Source organism: Callorhinus ursinus, unplaced genomic scaffold (genome assembly GCF_003265705.2).
Source record: "Callorhinus ursinus isolate GAN/ISIS: 27379988/994484 unplaced genomic scaffold, GSC_fseal_2.0 scaffold41, whole genome shotgun sequence".
NCBI lineage: Eukaryota > Metazoa > Chordata > Mammalia > Carnivora > Otariidae > Callorhinus > Callorhinus ursinus.
Window position 1 is genome coordinate 5273809 of NW_027397103.1, and position 17196 is coordinate 5291004.

The following is a 17196-nucleotide window of genomic DNA, read 5'->3' on the forward strand; positions in this document are numbered from 1 at the left end:
GCCAACGTTGCCTTTTGGATTTTTGGCTTGAGCCCCAGAGGTCCTGCCCTGGCATGTCAAGGTTACAGATGGGAGGTGGCTGGCAGTCACTCAGTCATAAAGCAGGGCTGGCTCTCAGGTACCCCAGTCCAGGAGAGATGTGTGCATGCTCCGCCGCTCTCAACAGCTGGGTAATAAATGTGCTTCCAACATCCCTGTTTCGTGTGGTGGCAGCGGCCACAGCAGCGGCATCTGATCTGTGTCACCATCAGAAGTAAGTGAGATATAGTTAATATGGACCTTAGCCACCGACGTGCATTGATTTGGAATCTCCAGGCTCTGATGAAGTCCCTGCTAAACTGGTCGGCCGGCCTGGGTGAGAGGAGGTGGCAGGGGGTGTGGGAGGGGGTTAGGGTTAGGGCAGGGGTCCTCAGCCTCAGCACTGTTGACTTTTGGGCCCAGATGAGTCTGTGAGCATGTGTTGTGGGGCAGGGGGCTGTCCGGTGCCTTGTAGGATGCTGACGTCTACCCACCAGATGCCAGTAGCAGCCTTTATTCCCAGTGGTGATGACCAAAAACTGTCTCCAGATGTGGCCTAATGTCCCCCAAGGGGACAGTCACTCCTCATTGAGAAGCATTGGGTTAAGGGGAGGGCTAGGAGTCCTCTATTTTTCAGGGAGACCCTTGGAGCAGAGACCCAATAGAAAGTGGGCTCCAGGCATCACTCCTAACTCTTCCCTGTGTCTCACACCCTCGTCTCATCCACTAGCAAACCCTGCCTTGACCCCATGTTGTGAACTGACCGCTTCTTGCCATGCATCCTCTCCTGCTCTCGTTCAACCCCCACATCTCATCTAGACACACTGCATGTCTAACCTCCCAGTGGCCCCCTGCTCCCCGTTGCCCCCCACAGACCTTTCTCCACCCAGCGGCCAGAGGGAGCCATGGGAAGGCTCAGTGAGAGACCTCCCAGTCCCGCTGGGAACCCCTGGCTCCATGGCACTTCTGTGGAAATCCTCCTCCTCCCTGGCGGTGTGCCCCACATGCGTACGCCTCTCCCACCTCTGCACCAGGCCTTCACTCCCCAGTCTCCGCTCAGATGTCCCTCTCCAGAGGCCTGCCCTGACCCCAGCTTGAAGAGCCCACCTCTGTCTTCTCTGGCCCAGGGGTCCTCAGCCTCGGCACTAGTGACATTTGGGGCAGGACGACTCTTTATGGTGGGGGGCTCTCCTGAGCCTTGTAGGATGCGGAGCGGCATCCCCCGGCTCTCCCCACCCACCCGATTGCAACAAGGAAAAATGTCTCCAGACATTGCCAGTGTCCCCTGAGGGGCAACATCGCCCTGGCTGAGAACCACTGCCCTCCTCCGCCTGTTTTATTTTTCGTCACAGGACTCTCTGATAGGACATCCAGTCTGTTTGTCGTCTTCACGGGAAGTCAAGCTTTGTGAAGAAAGCAGACACTGAGATTTGTCCCCTGCTGTCCTTCCAGGGCACAGAATAGAGCTTGGTGCAGAGTAGGTGCTTAATAAATGTGTCGAATGCTATGAAATTCGTACTTCTAAACAATCAGTGGGGCAATGGGGTCATGGATTTGGGGCAGAACTGGGCCTACAGAGTGTGTTTTACTGGTCCTAGACATCGAATTTCTGCACCCTGGATGCCTGAAAAGTCCTTAAAGCACAGAGAAGCCTTCAGGAAAGCTAGGCTAGGGGTCTTGGGAAAGGGCAGCCCCAGGGCCCCTCCCCGAAGTGCTTACCAGGCAGGTGGGAGGCAAAGGCGGGACCCGCGGGTGCCCAGGTGAGCTGGCGGAGCACACTTGGGGAGACACAAGGCTCTGTTAAGAGGGAACTGCCCCTGGCCTGCAAGCATTTGCAGACTGAAGGATTCGGGTGGTCTGGAGATGCAGAGAACATTCTAACGTCCATTTGTGGGTGCGTTGGGGATTTCCTTTGTGGCTGCAGGTAGTACCTAGAGCTGGATCGATGAAGATGGGGTCCCCCCTTCATTCCCCTCTCCCACATCACTAAGACATCTGAAGGGACAGCTGGGACATATTGTGCTGAGCCCCAGGAACACAGGTGCACCCCAGGGCTGGGGGCTGGGCCCACTTGCCGAGCCCGTTCTCTCCCCTCTGCACCATGCTGCCCTAGTAGCTCCTGGCGTTTGCATGTTACCTCCCCACCCTTGCTCCCCAGCCGAGCAAGGTGGAGTACTATAAAGTCTCATGATCCAGAGAAATCGGACTTCAGGGTCCTCCCCACCTTGTATGACTTTGGGCAGAGTGACTTTTCTAAAACTCAGTTTGCTGATCTGTACAATGGGGATAATACCTAGCTCTCTGGTTTGTCGTGAGGATTCAGTAAGGTGAGTGGCGCTCCTCACCGGGCCTGGCCAATGTCCGTGTCCGTGAGGGGTTGCCCTTATTATCCCCTCCTTATCCAGGTTTGCATTTGGCCTGTTCAGCCCCTGGCCCGGCTCACCTGCCTCCTCCCTTTTGCTTCCGCGGCGGCATCAGGCGTCCCAACTATCACCCCCTCTCCCTCCCTTCCCAGCATGCGCATCTCATCACTGTGATTACACCGTATTAGCCACCGTGATTGTTCCATGCCTTGGCACCTCATTACTGAAATAAAGTTAGCATTAATGGGAGTCCTGCAGCTAATCCCTCTGCTCACCTCTCCTGAAAATGCATTCCGGTGATTAGCAGGAGAGACACATGCATATATTCATTTTTAAAACTGTTCCCTCCTCCCCCTCTCCCTGCGTGTCTACTCAGAGTCACTGCAGAGATGGAGGCCAGGGGGCCTTTTAGCTGCCAACAGGCAGAGGAGGTGGTGAAATCGTCCTGAACTGGGGCAGGGCCGGGCTTTGGGAGCAGCCAACTTTCCCCCCTAGCAAAAGGAACATATCTGTTTCCTTTGGGTGGGTGCAGTTAAAAACAAAACCAACCCACAAAACAAAAGGCCAGGGAGTGAGGCAGAGCGGCAGTGGCCGGGGGCGGGGGGGGGGGGGGGTTTCCCAGCCTCGCCGCCTTCCAGCTCTGAGACCTTGGTGAAATTGCTTTAACCTTCCTGATGAGCAGTTTCCTCCACTGGTGAAGGATTATGTCGGATAAGCACCGCCGCCTCCAGTGCCTTGGCGGTTCACTCCCTTCCCCTGGACTAGGGAGCCAGAGGTCAGGTGTGTCCCCCGGGCTCCTCCCAGTACCCAGTGCTGGGACAGCCTGTTTCCTTTTCCACTCAGGAGCCGCCAGTGCCGTCGTCCCACGCCAGGCACCGTGAAGGCTAATTGCTCAGAGGTGTAGTGTCATTCATAAGGATTCAGGTGAAACACTCCACCGGCCCCCCTGGGGAGTCGGCACACCTGCAGACAGTCAGATGATCCTTCCCCAGAGGGCTCAAGGGCCGGCTCCCAGGTCCACTTGGGTAACCAGCAGCACGCCTTCCGTGCGTCCCCTCTGTCCTGATGACACCGGGGGTTGGGGGGGCATGACCCTCGTGCAGCTACTTCTCGGCAGCCAAGAAAAGGGAGCAGAACAGCAGAGGGAGGTGTGGGGCCGTAATGAGATTCACAGGCGCCCTTACTCACCCTGCGTGTCAAGGAGACATTTTCAAAAAGGTTTGACACAGCATCCTCGCAGAGCCCTTTGCCAAAATGCAAGGTGGAGGCCCCTGGAGTACTTTAAGCCGGCTTCTGTTAACAGAGCAGCCCGTATGCATATTATAATCACACCGCTCCAGTTCCCCGTTAAGCAGCTGTTCCCACAAAGAGGGACAATAGCCCAGCCCCACCCCTTTGAGAGCTGATTTCAGTCCTGTCTTTGCCGGTGCCAGTTCTTTGATCAGTTTTCACGTAGGATCGGAGGGCGTGTTACAAAGTGCTTTGGGCTGGCTGCCAACAGGCACCTCACTGGAGCATGACAACAGCCCGGCAGTGTCAGTGTCGGGAGCGAGACCGCGCGCACAGGATGCCTTTTAAAAAATAATTATATTTGAATTTTAAAGGCAGTCTTCATATATGTTCGTAGAGTCATTTATATGGAAAACTATGCTGGTTCCTCTACCCTTTTAATATTTGATGTTACGTCAGCTTTCTCCACGGCTGGGATAAGCGTTCTGTGGCACCGTGGGGAGTTTTCGGACTCCTGAGGTAGGAAGGAGCCCGGAGAGGGCCAGTTCCTGTCATTTCTGTCTCCTTTCTCACCCCCTCCGCCCCCCCGCACCTCAGCCACATGCTCTGCTCTAAACTGACTGGAGGGGACTTGAGGGGGCAAAGGGGCAGAGGGGCAGAGGCGTCCAAAATTAATTCAGTGTAGTGGTGGTGGTGTGTTTTTATTTTAATTTTTATTTTTTATTGTGGTAAAGCGTACTTAACATAAAATTTACCATTTTAGCCATTTTTGGACATACAATGGCATTCAGCCCATTCACGACAATATGCAGCCATCACTACTCTCCATCTCCAGAACTTTTCATCTTCCCAAACTGACACCTGACCCCGTGAAACACTGACTACCCGTTGCGCCCTCCCCCGGCCCCCGGGGCACTCACCCTTCCACTTTCTGCTTCTGTGGACTTGATGACTCCGGGTACCTCATACAGTTGGAATCATACAGTATTTGTCCTTCAGTGTGTGATTTCGTTCACTTGGCATAATGTCCTCAAGATTCATCCACGCTGGAACCTGTGTCAGAACATCCTTCCTTTGTAAGGCTGAATAGTATTCCATTGTGTGTACACCACCGACCTCTGGGTTGTCTGCTGTGCATTGAATCTTACAGGTTGCCCGTCAACCCTGTTAGGTGTTGACCTACTTGCAGACATCTAGTTTAGTTCTCACCAGTGCCATCTGATGGTTGAGAAAAGGAAGCCTGGCGAGATGAGGAACCTCACGTGGCCTAACGTACTATTAATTAGTGGGATTAGTGAGACTGGGTTTTAGGGCTGTCTGACTCTAAAAAACAATTGCTTTCAAATGTTGGTGAGTTCCAGGATTGCTCAGGGAATCTGTTAAAACTGAAGATTCCCGGGTCCTGTCTTGAGGTGTTTTGGGTCAGAAGGTCTGGAGTGGGATTCAGGAATTTGTATCTTAACAAGCACCCTACTCTGAAGAGGTTATCCGAGAACCAGGGCTTGCTCGGTATGTCCTAAAACGTCAGGTTTTGACTACTATCCTATTCAGCCTCGTTCCTAAGGGAATTGGAGACAGCTTCCCCCCAAAACATTTCATGATAAGAGAAACGGGAGTTTTCCAGATAAAGGGGAGTTGGGAGAGACATAAGCATGGATCCATAAAGGGTTCCTACACAGAACGTGTGTGAGGGCATGCAGTTTGGGCTGCATGTTCGGCTCTGAGCTTCTTAGCAGCCAAAGAAAAGAGTGAAATAGGATTAGCCACAGCTGGAGCCACCTCATAATAGAAAACATGGCACCAGAAGCACAGCTGTTGTGTGCATTTTGGTCTGAGGGCTCCTCACTGAGAAGACCCCGTGCAGCAATGGAGAGGAGCCACAGACACCCCTGAGTCCATACAATAAGGACCATCACGGGGCTATTGCTTGAGGGTGAGCCAAGGAGCGATACCAACAAGCAGTTCAGTAAAGACAGACCTGGAGGGGCGCCTGGCTGGCTCATTCAGTGGAGCGTGCAACTCTTGATCTCGGAGTTGGGAGTTCGAGCCCCACATTGGGCATCGAGGTTACTTAAACCCAACAGACATGGAGAAAATCCTGCCGTTTCAAGCCTGCTTTTCTGCGGGGGTGTAAGACAGTTCTGTGTGTTCTGAAACGGGTCCTCTGGCTCCTCATCAGCTTGCTGGCCAGCCTCAGCGGCTCCCTTCTGTCTGGTTCCTGTCCTGAGCCTGCGGGCCTCCCTGCCCGGAAGAGAGGAGCCCAGCGGGGGCCTCTGCCTTAATGACTAGGATGCTTGTCTTTAAAGTTTGCAAAGCCTTCGGCCTCCAACCAGTGGCCACTTTGGCCCTTCTTCCTTTGGCATGCAAGAAAAGCTGCTGTCTGGTTGAGTGAGTTCTGCTATAAATCAAAGTGTCACCACTTAGCCAGTAGAAGTGATTTAATTAATCCGCTGTGTTGTCCCCTGAGCATCACTCCACCTGACTGCTAATCAACTTCCATCAGCAGGAGGAAAATACAGGCCCCCTTTTTCTGAACCGCATTGCATGAGATGAAGGAGGAGAAGGAGGGGGAGAAAAAGTTAATTGCAGCAGGGGAGCTCAAACTGTCGCAAGAAAAAAGTCTCTTGTCTGGTGTCTGCCTCTTTATATGCCACTGTCCTTGTCTCGGGTGAGCTGCAGGAGAGGACCGCGCTTTAGTGCTATTAATATAGACATTATCTATTGTCCATATCTGTTTATCAGAAATAATATCTTGCCTGGAAACCCATGACAGATACTGCAAAGAGGAACCGTTCTTTTGTCGTGCACCCAGTATTTAGACCTTTAAAACACGCGCTGCACACAAAGCCTTCACTGATAATCAGATAAGACTGAAAGTTTATGTATCTATCTCTCGGGCATGGGAATGTTTTTTTGACAAATGACCACCCCAGTTTCTGTCACGTGCAGGCGACGTAAAGGCAGGCCCTTGCTCTGCAATGTAATTAGGCAGATCTCGTTAATGCCATCGTGCTTGGAAGGTGAAACAGGCTATGGTCATGAGAATTCCAAGCCTGGGATATTCGAGGGCTTCTTTAAGAGCCTCAGATTTCCTTGAAATCTCTTCATGAATGGTAGCTAGCATGGCTCCATTTTACAGATAGGAGAAAGTCAGGCAAACGAGGGTCAGGGAAATCTCCAGAAAGATGCAGTGTTCAGAGTGTTCCGAAGGTGGGATCCATCCCATGTTGGGGGGAGAGGAGTGTGCCCAAGATTCTGTTTTAAAGCATGGGCTTATCTGGAATTGGATTCCTTTCTGATTACTGAGCACTTATTCTATAAAAAGAAATTTATAGAAAGTCTCTTTAGCAGGATGAAGACCAGAAAATCTTTTATCTGATCCAAAAAATGACATCTTGCATCAATTATACATAAACTTTGGTTTTTCCCCACCAGAGAAAGCCGCCCCCCCCACCCGCCCCAAGCAAACATGGAGTGCCTGCCCTGCTTATGTGGGTGAGTCATCCTGTCTTTAAAGAGGAGTGGGGGCAGTGTGTGCTTGCCCAGAACACTGTGTTGCTGCACAGATGTGCTTGGGATCAGAGCTTCTGCTGCACTAAAGTGGATGGATGTATATTTTTAAAGGAAAGAGGGCCCTGAGATCTAATTCTGCTGACTCTGAGAACCCAGGGCATATAAGGACTTCCCTGGCACACCCACATGTGGCCTCTTTATGTGTGCTGCTGGGCCAGGGCCACCCCCAGAATTCTGCATGGGCGACGGGGTGAATGACAGAGTGCCTCTCCATTATTATGAAGTTGAAATCTGATTCACATGGATATCTAGGGCAGCCTGAGAGGGAAAGAGCTGTCCAGAGACACGCGCGCGCGCGTGTGTGTGTGAGACACGCGCACGCGTGTGTGTGTGGGTATGTGTGGTCCGTCCAGCTCTCCCACCGCCTCCTTCCTCCTGCCTTTGGATGTGGCTTCTCTAGGAACAGCTTTCCTGTGGCCTGAGGAAGCTAGGAAGCTTTCCTCCTCGCACTGCCTGGGCAGAGGAGCGAGTGAGCAGGAGAAGAGTACTCCCTTCTTGCAGAGGGTGAAGCCCTGGCCTGCCTTCTGCTGGGGGTAGTGTTGAACGGGCTGGGGTTTGGGGCCCCCACAGAGCTGGCTGGAATTCTGACTGCCGCGGCCTGCGTGTCTGTGTGTGTGTCCCACTCTGGACTCAGTTTCCTCATCTGCAGAATGGGAACACCCGACTCGCAGCATGGATGTCGGGATGAAATGAGATCATAGATGCAAAAGCTGGAGCACAGCACTAGGCACATAGGGAGCTAAGTAAATGCAGCTTCCTTCTCGTCCAATGCTTTCCCTTTCCTCCTTCCTCCCCCCCACCCCCATTCTTCCACCGTTTGACAACGGGGACCTAGATCCAGCCATGCCTGCCTCCCTCCCCAACCCCCAGGCTCAGGGCCCTGGGACCCGCTCCCTCCCCAGCCGCTGGGCCATTGCAGACACAGCGGAGCGAAGCACTGCTCCCGCATGGACCTCTTTCAAGGGTTTCCCCCCACGGTCATCAAACCGCACTCCAGGCTGACGCCAGGCATGTGGGGGCCGGCCAGGGAGCCCTTTATCGTTGGTTTGTTTATTTTTATACACAATTTGGAAACATCTGTTCTGACATTTTCCGGGGTCGAAGACAGGAAGAGAACAAGGTTGATATTTCTCAGGTGCTGGTGTCTTCCTGCATCGGTAATTGGAAAGCAAAAGGGTTCCTGTTGCCTCTCCATTTCATCGTAAACATTTCATTTGAAAGAGAAGGCAGCGTTATTGTGCCCAGGGGTTACATTGTATGCAAACAGGTTCACATTAAAGGGAAGTCTCCTAAGTGAGAAATGGCATAGCATTATGAAACCCATGGCAAAGGTCTGTGTGACTTTCTTTTAGACAAAAGACCAGCCACTGGGAGCTGGGAGTCCACTGCAGCGCTCATCTCCTTCCTTGAATTGGAAGCATATTTTCTTTTTCTCAGTTAAGCCCCTTCTCTACACGAACATGATAAAGTTCATGCCCAGAGGTTCACTGAGGGTAGGCGAGCAAGTGTATTGGTTCAGAACCATTTACTGAGCACCTACTCTGTCCAGATCTGCACTAAGTGATGATGAAGACACCACCCAAGCCCTCCTGTAGCATAATTATAATACAAAGTGGTGTGTGCCACCAGGGGCGAGTGAATTAGGACTCTGGGAATGCAAAGAGGGAATGAGGAAAGCCTTCAGGAGATGTGTGCCAGGCAGAAAAGGAGGAAGGAGATTAAGGGCTGGAAGGAAGAGCTTCTACCTAAACCAAAAGAGGTGACATAAAAGTTGCTGGAACCATCAAACAGCATCATTGGATAACTATATGCCATATTATGTGCAGCACAGTATGCTCACTGCTCTAACGTACATCATCTTACTGATTCCTCCAGCGTCCTGCAAAGACTCAGTGGTATCATCCTTGCTCTTCAGGTGGTGTTGGGAGAGATTGCATTGCTTGGCCAAGGTCAAGGCTAACGAGTGGCGAACTGAGATTTCCCACCAGGTCTGCCTGTCTCCTCCCCATCCCCCACACGTTCCCCCAGCGGCACACTGCTTGGTATGACCCCGACGTACAGGATGAAGCTGCAGAGGGTGAGGGGACGGACTGCAAAGGACTTTGCATGCGGTGTTACGGAGTTTGGACCTTTTTCCTGTAGGCAGTGGGAAACTAGCAGAGGTTTTTAAGTGGATATTGATTCCATTACGGATGGGAGATGGATCGGAGAAATACCCAGTGCCGGACTGCAGCCCAGAACCACGGCTGCTTATCCGATTCAAGTGCTGCCCACCCCTCTTCTGGCCCAGCAGCTGGTGGCTGCTCGAGTCTCGCACGGGAGCTGGGAAGGAAGCCTTTTTCTTTTCCTTGTCTTTTTTAGCTCAGATAAGCTTTTTCTGTTTTTGCTATAAAGCTCACGTAGGCATATAAGGGTAAAAAAAAATTAAGTGGCATGAAAAAAGGAATGAAAGTAGAAGTCTTCTAACTCCTCACTCCCAGATGTAACCACTGTAACCATTTCTTGTACAGCTTTCCTGAAATTTTGTGTTTTTTATGTCTATATAAAATGGTTCAACATTTGGAAGGGCTTTTCTCTCTCCCACTGCTGCCCCCAGCCTGTCTGTGTTGCAAAGTCACCATTTCCTTGTGTTTAGGCAGAGATAGTTGATGCACATGCAGACGGATACTGGAACGTGTTATTTCCCTTTTTCCTTGAAGAACAAAAGCATGCTATCAACACCGTTCCACTTCTTGCTCTTTTACGTCATGATAATTTTTAAAAGCCCAATGTTTAGATAGTGGTTACCAGGTGTGACTTCTTCTAAGTGCTTTCTGGGCTTTGTTCCGTTGGATGTTATGACAGGGACACTGTTAAGGTCTCCATTCTCTGGGGAGGAAACTGAGGCACAAAGAGATTGAGTAACTTACTGAAGGTCATTCAGTTAGTGAGTTATCCCTGACCTTGGGCTGGAACTGGAATAAGGCAGGAGAGGAGATGCCACCGGTAGTCAGAGCTAGTCTGATGATGTTCTGGGTATTGCTTGGTTTTGTTTGTTGTTTTGTTTTGTTTGCACTCACTGGACATCTTTCCAGATCAGCACATAGAGACTTCTTTCTTCTTTCATGTGGCTGGAGAATACTTAATTTTAGTTGCTTCATCATTTGCCTATTGGTGGTTATTTGGTTGTGTCTTATCTTCTACAAATGCTACTGCAGGTGAAGCATCCTCATATGTACGTTGTGGAGTGCTTGAGCAAACGTCTCTGTAGAATAAGTGATTAGAAGTGGACTTGCCAGTCCCCGGGTATGCATCCTTTAACATTTCACTAGATACTGCTAAATTGGACTCCAAATCACTGCACCAGTTTGCCCTCCCCAAGAATGCATGAAAGTGCTGATCCCACATCCTCACCCATCCTGGGCATCATCAACCTGTTTAATCTTTGCCAATCTGACTGCTGAAAAACTGGCTCGTTTTAATTCACATGCATTATAAGCGCATTTTTTTCATGTGTTTATTGGCCACTTATATTTCTTTTATGAACTGGTTTTTGTGTCCTTTGTACATTTTGTGTTTTGGCTTTGTCTTTTTTATAGAGACACATAAGAGCTCTTTGAATACTAAAGAAATGTGTTACAAATATTTTTTAGGTTTATTGTTTGCATTTGTAATTTTTACACCATATAGGAGATTTTAATTTCTATGTAGTTAGATATATTAATCTTTTCTTTATGGCTTTGGGTTTTGTATTTGCGTTTTCCTCTCCATGATTATATATATATTTAATGACCAATTTTTTTTCTCCCTAGCCTGTTACGGCTTTAATTTTTAAATTGAACATTAATCTGTTTAGAATTTATTTTTGTGTAAGGAGTGATAGAGGGGTCCAGCTTAAATTTTTGGCTTTGAGGGGAACCTGTTTAGACTCTTTGGTGCCCAGGCTTCACGGGGCTGGGGCAGCCACTTAGCAGGAGGCTGGGCACTGGTAGGGAGTGCTCTCAAAGGGAGGGCCAGGGCTGCAGCTGACTAGGGCCTTGGCCGCCAGGGGCTGCCAGGACCCAGAGCAGCCAGCCTGGGGCACCTGGAGACATGGGGGTGAGCCAAGCACAGAGCCCCTATCACTAGAGGGAGAGAGGCATATTTGACTTGTCTCCATATTGCAGTGCTTCTCCTGGGCCCCAGCAGCTTGCTAATTGGCCTGTTGTACGGAATGAACTCTTTCTGCCCCCCACTATGCTGCTGCTTGGGTGCATGTGACTCTGGGACCTTGAGCTCATTCCTTCACCTTTCTGAGCCACACCGTCCCCATCTGTGATCACAATACCTACCTCCATGAGCTGTTTCAAGAGGTTTCTAGAATAAATGGAAAAGTGGGTGCTCTGCAGGTGGAAAGTTGAAACTATCAGCCCACCTCTTTGCTACTATTATTATGTCTTAGATGTGTCCAGCCTATAATGAATTTAAGTTGTAAGAATTACAGTTGATTTCCTTGTGGGACACAGTTTTGTTTTTTGTTTTTGTTTTTATTTTTAACTTGTAGTGAGAAAAGGAAGCTTTCTAAACATTTTTTTCTGGGTAGGTTCTTGTATCCCCCTAAAATGTTCTCTGCTATCCTCAGATCTTGGACACTTGGAAAAATAAAAGATGGGCTTGGAATGGGAAGGTCTCTGTTGGGTAGCATCAGGTACCTACGTAAAACAGACTAGGGAATTCACTTCTGGCTCATTTGGAATAAAGTCCTGGGCACTCAGGCTTTATTTGATCCTGGGTGAGACTTGGGTCTCTTTCATGCCTCAGTTTCTCCCACTAGGTTACAGAAGAGACCTTACATCAAAGACAAATCAGTCTAGAATGGCATGTAAACTAGTGATTGAGAGGATGGTTTCCAGAATCTGACCACCTGACTTCAGATCCCAGCTCCGCCATTTACTGGGTGACTTTGGGCAACTTACATACCTTGCTTGTCACTTCGTGGGGTAGGTGAAAACCTAAGGACCTAAGTACCTGAGTACCTAGGAGCTTAGAACAGAGCCAGGTACACAGCAAGTGCTTAATAAAAGTACCTGTTATCATCTTCAAAGATTTCATTGGAATTGACAGCCTATCATATATTGAGGCATCTTTGGTCAATAGTCCCATAGTAGGTGCTGTAGGGACCGGGGGGGGGGGGGGGTGGCGGTTGGCTATTAAAGAAGTTACAAGGATGGTCCTCACAGAAATGAAGATCCACTCTGAGAGGAGAGAGGCTGCAAACGCACGTGGGAAAATTGTAGGCCAAGTACTGCAAACACCAGCACCTGTAGGGAGAGGATAGACCGGCATCATTCAGGAGAGATGCACAGTATGTCTGTGAGTAGTAGGTATATGGTTGTGCATATTAAAACATATAGGAATACTTTCTTCTCCACAAAGAAATATGCTTTCTCCATTTGTCCCGAAACTTGCTCAGCTAGATTTTCTCACATTTGGTAGAGGCCTGGCTACAGAGAACTGGTTCTCTATCATTGGAAAAACAGATGTGAATGATAACTGACCGCCAAGCCTTAGAACCAGGGGGATGAGAGGGGGCCGTGGGGTCTTGGCAACTGGGAGAGGGTGGCCCCATCTCAAACGGCAACTACTCATGGGGCTCTAGCTCCTACATCTTCAAGATTTTTATCCTTTTTGATTTTTCAAAAGTTTTTATTATTATTAAAGATTTTTATCCTTTTTTTTTTTTAATGCTGACTAAAATAATGGGAAGATAATATGCTGGCCCATCACAGCATGCCTGTGGGAATGGATTTGACCTCTAGGTCCCAGGTTTAAAACCTCTGCATGTGGCCTGTCCCATTAGGGTGCATATATGCAAATTAACACACACTGCAGAGTTGTCACATGAAAAAGACTGCCTAGCTCCGCATTTCCTTTGTCCAAATCGTTAAAGTATTGTCTCTTCATGAAGTCCCCTGTTCCAACCCATAGGCTACCACGATCCCTCCACATAAAACTGCCTTTTTGGAAAAGATAAGATTGAAAGTAAAGTATTTTTTCATACACTCTTATGTCCAAAGAAAGATACACAGGGTTTGAAGTCATGGGCGAATCAGTACAGTTGCAATTTTAGATGTTACCTGATTGAGTGCACCCATGTTCCCACCAGCACTATTCACAATAGCCCAAAGGTGGAAACTACCCAAACGTCCACCCATGATGAATGGATAAGCAAACTGTGGCGTGTCCGTACAACAGAATATTTAGCAATGAGAATGATGTGGCACTGAGCAATGCTCCAACATGGATGGACCTTGAACATATTATGCTAAGTGAGAGCAGCCAGCTCCAAAAGACCACATTGTGTGGCTGTATTTATATGAAATATATAGAAGAAGCAAAGCCATAGAGACAGGAGATTAGCGGTTTCCAGGGGATGGAGGAAAAGGGAACTTGGGTTTAACTGCTATTGGTATGGGGTTTCTTTTAGGGGAGACAAAAATAGTTCTGCAATTAGATTGTGGTGATGGTTGCACAACCCTGTGAATATACCAAAAACCACCGAATTGTATGGCATGTGAAGAATAGCTCAAGAAGCCATTTAAAGAGAAAGATTATATGATTCATTCTTTTGGTGACCTTTGCCACATACAGGGACAGTGTCACTGTTATCCTCAAATACAAAGGACGGCAATAATAATTATGACCTATGAAAAGCATTGGCAGTTGGTTGCCATAGGCAAATATAACTGCAGTTCAGATATTGGGTCACTGGAGACCATTATTATGTTATTTACTAATATTGTGTTCCAAATCCATATCGAGCACTATAAACAGTCAGGTTAATTTTAGGTCTGTGAGGACAGGGGAATTTTAAGAATGCCGGTGCCTCTTCCCATAATCTGCCCAGTTCCTGTGAGGGGAAGCCGGGGCCGCTGTGCCACCAGGCCCGAGTCACATGTGAACCCAGAGGATCTTGGCATGCAGCCACTGGTCCATCCTGTTTGCTACCAGTTGGGGGCTGTGTGTGTTTGTGTGTGGGGGGGGTAAGTTTTCTCTTTGGCTGTCCATCAGGCCTCGCCTTCACCCTTTTCACCCTCCAACCCCATCTCTCCCAGAGCACTGCAACCCAGCCGTGGGGGTGAACTGAAAGCTTCCGCCATCTCTCTGAGTGCAAGTGAAGGAGGGCAGCCAGGGAGCAAGACAAGCCCCGCTCCTGACAACAGGAGCTTCCTCTTAGTGGCCTCCCGTTGTCCTCTCGCTCGCTGGCTGTTCGAGTTTTCCCTCCGTGTTGGGTGTCCTGTGGAGAAAGGCACCGATCCCCATCCCTCTTGCCAGCTTCCCTCCCTGGGAGCATAGAGTCAAAATCATTGCCACCCCTCCCCGCCCCCCAGCACCTTGCCCAGCTCTTCAGACGGCACTTGGCCCGTTCCCCGAGTTCATATGTTTTTGTTCCCCCTTCTCTGAACTCTGAGGTCAGCGCCCCTTCCTACGGCTTACTGCCCACTCCGTTGTTTCACTCCGGACTGTCACTTAGCACGCTTCCTGCCTGAGTAGGACAAGACCTTCTAATGAAAGTCCCTCTTCACTCCGGGGGCCCTTGACCATTAATGGCCTCTGGAAGCAGATATTGTCTGACTTCCGGGAGTCTGAAGTGCTTGACCTGCACATAATTACAAAATGACCTACCAGACAAGGAAATGTTTGTTTATGCTCCGTCCCTGCCGCTCCTCCCACGCTGCTCCCCAAGGGGAGAAGTTTGGCACTGTCGCTTCCCCCATGTCCACTGCGAGTCTTTCCTCTCGCTTCCCATCCTGTCCCCTCCCCCCGGACCTGCAAGCCAGCCCAGTGGTTAAGAGCACATGCAGTGAATGTTCTTGCTTAGAACATGGCCGAGCCATGCAGGTGGACTGCCTCCACTCAGCCACACCTGCAGTGGTATCTACTGAGCAAGTGTGACGAGCCAGGCGCTGTGTTACAATGCTGGCTGGAGACCTGTCTGATGCGGTCCTTGCTCTCATGGAGCTTGTAGTTTAGAGGACATGTGCTTAATGGCAACTGCGACAAGTGCTTTGATGGAAGAGTTCGGGGCACAAGGAAAGCATTTGATGGGGAGACCTGGCTAGTGCTGCTGGGAGGTTGAGAGGACTAGGGGCCAGTTATTCATTGCCTCGGTGGGCCCTTTTCTCATTAAAAAAATTACCTTTTACAACTGCGTTAGTATATAAGTCCAGGTTAGATTCATCATTACATAGTCATTATTATAGTCACTTCTTCTGATTTTCAAAGAAATTGAACATTTTATTTCATGGGTCCTAAAGGTTATTGTGGACCCTAACACACAGTACCTGCTGTGTGTAATGGAGAAATTGGCCCTGGAAAAGGCATCCCTAAAGAGGAGACAACTGAGTTGAGATCTGAAAAATAAAAAGGAGTTATTTCAGTGAAGTTATTTCAGTGAAGTCTAGACAACGGACATAACACATGCAAAGGCCCTGTGGTAGAAGGAACTAATACTTAAAGAGCATCAGTGAGGTGTAGTTCAGAGAACAAGGAGATGCATGGATAAAGTGAAGCTAGAGAGAAAGCCGGACCGTATGGGCTGCGAAGAATCATAACCTTTACTCCAGAGCAGTGGGAAATCATTGGTAGGTTTCAAGTAGTGGGTGTCGAATGACTCCTGAGGATATCAATAGGAACAGAGTTGCATTCTATAGGACTGGGTTTCCAAAGCCTCCTGGAAGAAGCCTCCCAATGCTTGCAAGTAAAGGACACACTCTCCAGCCAGCCTGCTGTCCCCAACCCCCACACGAATGCAAATAATAATCACACAGCCCAGAATCACACAGCTCAAAGGGAACATTTGGCCTCGATCTGCAACCCCAAGACCCACAGATTCCGGGAAGAAACTAATAAAACATCAACCTTGAATTTCACCCCGACTCCACCCTCTTTCCTCTACAAGTGTACGTACCCCCGAGCTGCACTCATGGTTCACATCATTGTTGGCTGCTGTTTAATTTGAGGGGTGAGGAAGTGATGGGGGGGCCAGAAAGCTATTTTAGGGAGCCTCAGTTCCTAAAGCATGCTGAGGAATTCATCCTTCCGAATGCCTGCGGTCACACCTGACTCCTGGGGCAGATTCTTTCCTTTTGGCACAGCGGAACTTGGCAGGGGCTACGGCATCTTCTAATTTGTTGTCCTGTTTGGCTTGTTTAACCCCACCCCACCCTTGTTCCTGTTTTGTTCGGTTTCCTTCCTCTCTTATGCTGGGATTATTCTGCTTATCGTGGGAGAAAAAGGTGCAGTGTTTCAATCTGTCACGGCGGTTGGGTCCCCAAGGTAGCATATGTTGTGACAACGGGCATAGGAGGAGGTGACCAGTCTTTTCTGTCCCCTTTCTACACTCCGTACACCTGGGTCTGGGTGCCATTTTCATTTTCTGACAAAATCCATTAGCCTTGTTGGGAGATAGTTGATAATTAGTGGATCAACTAGATATAAACTCCTGTAGGCTCTGGACCATGTCTTGTGTTTATTTGCTCTGTATCCCCACAGCACCCGGGATAAAATAGCATTGGAGGGTCATGTATTGGTTGATTGGACAAATCCAATATTCCATAGGGGAAATATTTCTTGGATCCCATCCTTCCTCTGCTGCCTCAGGCCCTCGTCATCTGTTTCTTGGGCCTTTGTAATAATTTCTCATTTCACCTTCCCACCAATTTCCTAGACTTTTCAAACATTTGAGCCTATAACTTCCACCGTTTTGACTTAAGTCAGTTTGGTGGGGCTTCTAACATTCAGATTTTCCTGGCCTACATGAGGTTGAAGGTGCAGCCCATTCTCCCCCATCTTCGTATCATCAATATCCTTAACAAGGCCTGGCTCTTAATATACATTTAACAGTGTGTGTTGAATGAAAGAATGAGTGAAAGAATGAAAAGGGAGAACCTCCGTACCTCTGCCAGCCTCCAGCTCTCTCTAACCCCTGCCAGGATGAATTCACGCAAAATTCTTCTAGCTCATCATTTACCTGGAGTTACTGCAAAATCTT

General features: G+C 49.2%; 1 protein-coding gene across 2 annotated transcripts in view; it reads left to right on the forward strand.

Moving 5' to 3' along the window:
• SPRING1 (SREBF pathway regulator in golgi 1) overlaps positions 1-17196 on the forward strand; it is a 129493-nt gene that overhangs the window by 32002 nt on the left and 80295 nt on the right. The gene's annotated exons all lie outside the window — the stretch shown is intronic.